Raw genomic sequence first — 8,932 nt, forward strand, 5'->3', positions numbered from 1 at the left:
ATAAAACTCTGGTCTCCTGCACAGCTGGCTTTGAGTGAATTACTCTTTCTCTATTACAATTCTCCTGTCTTGATGAATCAGCTCTGTCTAGGGAGTGGGCAAGGTAAACCCCTTGGGTGGTTACACTATTGGCTGACTCTGTGGCTGGTGGAGGCCACCTTCCACCCCAGTATCTTCCCAGCAAGCCTGGGGCCTCATCTTGTGGCTGCGTCCCATCCTCCCTGCCCTTGGTTGTGCTGGCCAGCCTGGCTGGGTGTCCAGCAGGCTCTGGGAAGGCCGTGGGCTTCTGGGTAGGTGTTCTGATTCTGGACCTCTCCCCAGCCCTGGGCACCTTCCATTCCCCTCTTTGCCTTAGGCATCATCCCTACACAAGTAACCTCTAGACTGGCACACAGCTCCCCAAAACCCCTCCTCCTGGAAGCCTCCCAGACTGGCCTGGCCAAGGGACTGCTCAGCTCTGTTCCCCATCCCGGTGACAGTTTTAGGGTTTATACCATAGAAGACTATGCGTATGCAGGAGCCTCAATATTAGAAGTTTCAAAATAGTTTAAAAGGCATTTTTCTGGGTCACCCATTTTTACAACCATACACTACAAAGGTAGATAGACCTGCTGTGGCCAAGCGAGGCAGTGAGGCTGGCCCACCTGGGGCGTACTGGCCCATGAGGCTGGTGTCAGGCGGGGGCAGCAACCGCCCAGCATCCTCTGACACCATCTGTGTGGCGCTGGCCAGTTGTTATATGGACTTGCATGGGTAACGGCTGTGAAGAGGCCATATGGCCCCGGCTGATATATATCACTGGCTTAAGCATTGCCTTATTTGTTTTTTGTTTGTTTGTTTGTTTGTTTGATGGTTTAGTCCCCACGCACCATCAGCATTGCCTTTTGATGTTTGCTGTGCCCATTTGAAGTCTAGGTCTGTAAAATTCAGAAATATGTTTCTTTTCTTTTTTTTTTTCTTTTTTTTTCTTTTTTTTTTGAGACAGAGTGTGGCTCTGTCCCCCAGACTGGAGTGCAATGTCGTGATCTCAGCTCACCGCAACCTCCACCTCCTGGGTTCAAGCGATTCTCCTGTCTTAGCCTCCCGAGTAGGTGGGATTACAGGCACTCACCATCATGCCCAGCTAAATTTTTTTTTTTTTTTTGCTTTTTTAATAGAGACAGGGTTCCGCCATGTTGGCCAGGGTGGTCTCGAACTCCTGACCTCAAGTGATCCGCCCACCTCAGCCTCCCAAAGTGCTGGGATTACCATGCCTGGCCCAGAAATATGTTTCATCATGGAAATAAGGACTAAATGATGACAGATATAGTCTTTATGAGCCCATTTCATACCTCGGGCCCTGGGCCAGACCCTGGCCCTTAGTACATATCGAGAAGCAAATGGACGGTGGCTGGGCACTGTGGCTCACACTTGTAATTCCAGCAATTTGGGAGGCCAAGAATGGTGGATCATGAGGTCAGGAGTTCAAGAGCAGCCTGGTCAATTTGGTGAAACCCCATCTCTACTACAAATACAAAAAATTAACTGGGCTTGGTGGCGTAAGCTTGTAGTCCCAGCTGCTCGGGAGGCTGAGGCAGGAGAATCGCTTGAACCTGGGAGGCAGAGGTTGCAAAGTGAGCCGAGATTGCACTACTATGCTCTAGCCTGGGTGACAGAGCAAGACTCCGTCTCAAAAAAAAAAAAAAAAAAGTGGCTGGACTAATGAGTGAGTGGGTGGGTGGGTGGATTCACAGGTGAGTAGATGGATGAATGGGTGGATGTGAATGAATGGATAAGTGCCTGCTTTACGAATAAAGAACTGAGGTTCTAAGAGGTAGTGTCGCTTGCTCTAGGTCGCAAGCAAGTGGCAGAACCAGGATTCCAATTTAGTTCTGTGGAGTCCAGAGCTGAAATGAATCAACATAATGAACCAATCCAGTCCTTTCTTATCCTTATGGCACCCGCAATCCCACCACATAAACCCTAGCCCGTGGGATGTACCAGTGCGGAGAGAAGAGGAGGACGAACCTCTGGGGCAGGGGAGTGGTGGACTGGACTCAGGGAAAGGCGATAATGGGTAGGGTGCCACTGCTCTTGCCACCTCCAGCGAACCCAGCATCTCTCCACCACCCGTGGTGCTGGGGTGGTCTCCAGCCCGACCCACCAAGGGACTGGCTTCAGGCGCCTAGGTTTACACGATAGAAGATGGCGTATGCAGGAGCCTCAATATTAGAAGTTTCAAAATAGTCTAAAAGAGTTTTTCTGGGTCACCCATTTTTACAACCATACACCACAAAGGTAGGTGGACCTGCTGTGGCTGTGCAAGGTGGTGAGGCCGGCCCACCTGGGGCGTGCTGGCCCATGAAGCCAGTGTCAGGCAAGGGCACTAATGCCCCAGCAGTCCCCTGACACCCTCCGTGTGGCACCAATTGGATGTTATAGGCTTGCTGTTGAGAGGCTGCAAGGCCCTGGGTAAATATACATTATTAGCTGTGGTGTTTATGTATTTTTATTTTATTTTTTGAGTCAGAGTCTGTCGTCAGGCTGCAGTGCAATAGCACTATCTCGGCTCACTGCAACCTCCGACTCCCAGGTTCAAGCGATTCTCCTGCCTCAGCCTCCTGAGTAGCTGGGACTACAGGTGCCCACCATTAGGCCCAGCTAATTTTGTATTTTTAGTAGAGACGGGTTTCACCATGTTGGCCAGGATGGTCTTGATCTCTTGACCTGGAGATCTGCCCTCCTCGGCCTCCCAAAGTGCTGGGATCACAGGCGTGAGCCACCAAGCCCGGCCAGCCGTGGTATTTATACTGGGAGGTGGGGGCGGATACGGGGGCTGGGGAGACTGGGTCCCTCTGAGCAGCCTGTGGATTCCATGAATCTGAACAGGGATCCATGCCCAGGAATGGAGGGAACAGGGAGGGATGTCCAGAAACCTCGACTTCTCCCAGCAGCTGAGCACCCCTCCTGCCCCGCCCCATTTGTGGAGGGCAGGGAAATGGTGGTGGGGCTTGAGGACGGCGGAGGAGAGAGAGGAAGGCGTGTGTGTCTGTGCTGATAGCCCCTCCAGGAGCCAATCTGCTCGGGAGAAGAAAGAGAAAAACAGCCCATTCCTGGACTACCAGGCAGGGTGCTGGAGCCCCAGCTCTGGCGAGATGTACTTTGCAACCTTAAGCACTAGGCCTCGGGCCTCGGGCTCCCCAAATGAATGACAAGGGGTTGGACCAGGTGGCCTGATGGGATTCTTTGGCCTGGGACAACCTACTGAACATCCCTGAGTCAAGGAAGGGTCTCAGGTCCTACCGGCAAGGGAGAAGCAGCTAGCTGCCCAGGGAACAGGAACTGAGGCCCAGAGCCTGAACGGAGGATAAGGTGACCAGGCCTCGGTGTGACCTGGGGCAGCAGCTCAGGGTTGGGGGAGATGCCCTGAAGTCAGGCAGACCTGGGTTCTGGTCTCAAGTCAGCCACTTGCCAGCTGCAAGCCACTGTGCAGCCCTGAGCCTCAGGCTCCCCACATGGGATGCGGGGACAGTAGCAGCACCTGCCTCAAGGGTTGCTATGAGCTCAATTGGTAGCCGGGGGACTGGGACGTGTTCCTGCCCTTTCCACCTTGGCTTCTCTGTGACACATCAGCCCTAGGGAAGCAGGGCCAGTGCCACCTCATATGCAGGGGGCAAAACTGAGGCACCAGGGTGTCGACTCAGGCTGGCTTCTTTCCCCATCTATGCACTCTGCTGCTCACCAGCACCCACGACTACAGGTGACAGCCACACTACTCCCATGTCCTCACATGCACCTGGGCTATGTCAGCGGCAGCCATGCATGCACATGCACACCCACGCACACACTCACACACACACACTCACCCATGCACACACCCACACTCAAATACACACATGCATACACACACATGCACTCAAATACATGCACTCACACATGCATACTCACACCCAAACACATACACACATGCACACTCACAAACATGCACACTCAAATGCACTCACACAAATACATGCACTCAAATACATGCACTCACACTCGAACACACATACATGCACACACAAACGCACTCACATGCATACTCGACACATGCACATGCACTCACACATACATGCACACTCAAATACACACATGCACGCTCAAACATGCACCCACACGCATACTCGCACTCAAACACACTCAAACACATGCACACTCACACAAACACACTCAAACACGCACACACTCAAATACATGCACACTCACTTGAACACACGCAACACATTCAAACACACTCAACCACACATGCACACTCACACTCGAACATATGCACACTCACTCAAATACCCACACTCACGAACACACACGTAACACACATTCAAACACACACACTCGAACACAGGCACACTCAAACTCACGCACGCTCACTCAAACACCTGCATGCTCAAACACACATGCACACACTCAAATGCACACTCACTTGAGTGCACACATGCACACGCAAACACACACACGACCACACGTACACAAACCTGCTCATACATGCACACTCATACTTTAAGTCACACCCATGCACTCACACAACTGCACACAAACGCTGCACTGCACGTGCACACACACGTACAAACATGCTCACACAGGCACACATTCTCTAACATACATTCACACATGCACACACAATCATACACTCACCTCGCACACACTCCCAAATACACACTCACGTACACACAAACACACATTCACACAAATTCATTCACACACATGCACACACATTCATACACGCAGTCACACAAACTCACACACATACACACACATTCACACTCATACATACACTCACACACACACACCCTCAAGCACCCCTGCCCCACCCACAGGCGACTGGGGTTGGGCAGCGCTAAGGGTGGAAGTTGGGAGCAGAGCATGGTTTTTCCAGCTGCTGGGATCCTTCTGCCAGAAAGGGAGGGAGGAAGAAATGGAGGCGGCAGCGGGAGGGGGAAGGGTGGGAATGCGGTGACGTCGGGGAGGTGGCACTGACTGGCTGTTCCGTGGAAGGATCACTTTTTCCCTGGAAACGCTCCGCGGGCTCCAGCCCTCCACCCCTGTCCTCCAGCTGCCTTTTCCTACCTTTCCTGGAACAAAGGCTGGGGGTGGGGAGGAGGAGGCCCCAGGGCCCACCTGAACATGGACACACAGTGACGTTGCCAGCCAGGCTTGGGCTACAGAGCCCCCTCCCTGCCCTATCATTGAGTCCAGGCCACTAAACACAACTCTGCCTTACTGAGGGAAACTGAGGCCCAGAGCAGAAAATCCACCTTCCCCCACCGTTAACCCAGAGAAACACCATGCAGCCCATGCCCTTTGAGAGGCCATTGTGGTCAGTCTCTGCCTCAGGTAAGGCCATGGCTCCTAGGAGGAGGCCCCTTCCCTAATGGGCCTGTTCTACTGTTTCTTATTTTTGTAGAGACAGGGTCTCATTATCTTGCTCAGGCTGGTCTCAAACTTATGGGCATAAGCAATCCTCCTGCCTCAACCTCCCAAAGTGCTGGGATTGCAGGCATGAGCCACCGCGCCCAGCCAATGCTCTGCTGTTTAATCAAGAAGTTCCTGCTGTGTCCAACCACGTCCTCTGGCTGTGGCTTATCCCCACTTTCTCCTCTGGGAGGTGGGAAACAGACCCGCACCAGGCCTGTCCCGACTGCCCTCCGTGGCCTGTGAGCCTGGGCCGTGTGTCCGGGGCAGGCAGTGGGAGAACCGGGGAGAAGGCCTCTCCCTTGCGCTCTGCCTGGCTCCAGCCTAGGCTTTCTCATGCCTTCCTCCTCTCCCTTCCGTCCTGCTTCCTCTAGCTCCGTCTTTCTCACTATTGCTTTCTCCTTCCCTTGCCCTCCTCTTTCTAGGACTCTCACTTTTTTTTTTTTGCAAGGTAATTTTTATTTTTACTTCTTTAAAAAAATGGACATTCATATTTAATATATATGTACATGTTACAACTTCACCCGGGCTACTCTGGGCACACTGTCCATGGGTTAGCCCTGCTCTGCAAGGAGCAGTAAAAAACAAAACACAGGGCATGGTGCCTCACACCTGCAATCCCAGCACTTTGGGAGGCTGAGGCGGGTGGATCACCTGAGGTCAGGAGTTCAAGACTAGCCTGGCCAACATGGCGAAAACCCATGTCTACGAAAAATACAAAAATTAATTAGCTGGGCATGGTGGCGTGCACCTATAATCCCAGCTACTCGGGAGGCTGATGCAGGAGAATTGCTTGAACCCAGGAGGTGGAGGTTGCAGTGAGCCGAGATCGCGCCACTGCACTCCAGCCTGGGCGACAGAGCAAGAGCCAAACAAACACAACCTCCAACTTAGTGAAAAGAAGGCATTCAATGACAGACCAGCAGCAGAAACTGCTTATTACCTGCTAATCAGTTCATGAAGTCATATCTATATCAAACACTAAAGAGAATAGATTTAACTAAAGTGACAAGCATAATTATAAATAAATACCAGATTACCAGATTTTAAACAAGAATCTGTAAAAGTTTTACTACTTAAAGATTTTCACTCAGAGAAGAAAAAATGTGGCTGGGCGAGGTGGCTCACGCCTGTAATCCCAGCACTTTGGGAGGCCAAGCCGGGTGGAGTTAGAGGTCAGGAGTTAGAGACCAGCCTGGCCAACATGGTGAAACCCCGCCTCTATTAAAAATACAAAAAATTAGCCGGATGTGGTGGTGGATGCCTGTAATCCCAGCTACTCAGGAGGCTGAGGCAGAAGAATCGCTTGAACCAGGGAGGTGAAGATTTCAGTGAGCTGAGATCGTACCATTTCACTCCAGCCTAGGCATCAAGAGGGAAACTCCATCTCAAAAAAAAAAAAGAAAGAAAGAAAAGAAAAAATACATAGTAACAGCAAGCTTTCAGGATAGTGAGTTGACAGACACATTTTCTCTTAAAGGAAACGTATCTAACATTCAGTAACATTTCTGGATGAAGCATCAAGTTACTGTTGCACATTTTTAAAGACTGGTCCAGCAGTGTGTCCTCTAATTTTAATTCCTCCTTTTCGTTTAACATATTAGCAGGAGCATCATTACATGAATTGTCTAGAATGTCTCTGTTTAATCCATTTGACTCCTCCTTTTGATCCTCATCAGTATTAACCTCTTCAACTGCCTGTGTCCTGGGTGTATTCATTAACATATAATTTCCTAGGGTATTACTCAGCAGCTTTGCCTGCCTTCTTTCTTTTTTTTTGTTGAGACGGAGTCTTGCTCCATCGCCCAGGCTGGAGTGCAGTGGTATGATCTTGGCTCACTGCAACCTCCACCTCCCTGTCTAAGCAGGGAGGTTCAAACGATTCTCCTGCCACAGCCTCCTGAGTAGCTGGGATTACAGGCACATGCTGCCACACCCAGCTTTGTTTTTGTTTTGTTTTGTTTTTTGCATTTTAGAAGAGACGGGGTTTCACCGTGTTGCCCAGGCTGGTCTCGAACTCTTGAGCTTAGGCAATCTGCCTGCCTCAGCCTCCCAAGTGCTGGATTACAGGCATGAGCCACCGCACCTGGCCTTGCCTGCGTTCTTTCTAAGGCCGGTTGTTTCTTTCTCTCAATTTATTTTTGTTGTCTTTGTTGCTCTTCTGTTAATCTTCTACTTGACTCAGAAGCAAAAAAAAAAAAAAGGACTTGATATAACTGCTACTGAATTCGATCCGTTTCTGACAAACTCATCTGAAACGATGAGTCTCCACAACTTCATTATTATTGCTAACAAAATCTTCAGGCAAAACAGGGAGATGAAGTCGAATTTGTTTTAAACAAGTCTGGACTTCCTTTTTATTTCCCAGGCATTCAACTCTGTCAGTAAAATCCTCAAAGTGCAGTTTAGGGAATCGCTCATGTGCCGGTCCCCCATGTGTCTGATTAGCGTCTTCAGATCTTCAGCCTCATGACCTTTACCTTTGAATTTTGCCTTATCAAATGCTTGCCTTAAGGCTGGAAGTCCTCTCTCTGAAATTAATCTCTTAGCATCCAGCTGGGGTATATTTCTTTCAGCTGTTCTCTCTGGAGGTGCAGGCACAGGTGCTCCACTTCCCGACTCTTCATCAGGCTCAGCTCCTTCACCATCTTGTCTCTCCGGAGAGGCTGGAGGTGGGAAAGGAGGAAAGCTTCCTCTTCTACATGCTCACCATCAGGTAGGTCAGTCATGCCGTTCTCCTGTGTTTCTAGCATCTTTTCTTCTCACACAGAAAGCAGAGGCCACAGCACGGAGCTCTAGGGTTCTCACTTTCACTTTGCTTTGTTTTTTTTTTTTTTTCTTGAGACAGAGTCGTCTCACTCTGTCACCCAGGCTGGAGTGCAATGGCACAATCTCAGCTCACTACAACCCCCACATCCCAAGTTCAAACAATTCTCCTGCCTCAGCCTCCCAAGTAGCTGGGATTACAGGCGCGTGCCACAATTCCCAGCTAAGTTTTGTATTTTTAGTAGAGATGGGGTTTCGCCATGTTGGTTGGGCTGGTCTCCAACTCCTGACCTCATGATCTGCCTGCCTTGGCTTCCCAAAGTTCTGGGATTACAGGTGTGAGCCACTGCACCCGGCCTCTCTCTTGCTTTCTTGCTCTCTTCTCTCTCTCCCTCTCTCTCCTTTCTTCCATCTCCCCTTACTTTTCCTCCACCCTCATCCTGCTCTCTCTCCCAAGCTCTCCAGCACTCCTAGCCTCATACCCATCATGTGGGCATCTCCCCAACGTGTTCCAGCAGCTCCTCAGACTGCCCCCAGCCACCCTGCTCCTCCCCAAGTGCTCCCGGCCTCACTGGTGGCTCCTCCACCCACCTCCATTGCTCAAGTCAAAACCCAGGGCTCATCCTGAGCTGATCTGTTGACTCTACCCTCAGGCCCCTTACTGTCCAGGCCCATCTACCTCCTCACCTTCCCCAGGGCCCCGGTGGCTCCTCTTCCTACCTCTGCTTCTGGCTCCCAT

At 50.8% G+C, this 8,932-nt stretch overlaps 1 pseudogene; it reads right to left on the reverse strand.

Annotated features, from left to right (window-relative positions):
• The window catches only part of LOC105714087 (TIMELESS-interacting protein-like), a 32,481-nt pseudogene extending 24,301 nt beyond the window's left edge, over window positions 1-8,180 (reverse strand).
• Between the last annotated feature and the right edge of the window lie 752 nt (window positions 8,181-8,932).

Source organism: Aotus nancymaae, unplaced genomic scaffold (genome assembly GCF_030222135.1).
Source record: "Aotus nancymaae isolate 86718 unplaced genomic scaffold, 86718_ANA_hifiasm-v0.15.2.pri h1tg000030l, whole genome shotgun sequence".
NCBI lineage: Eukaryota > Metazoa > Chordata > Mammalia > Primates > Aotidae > Aotus > Aotus nancymaae.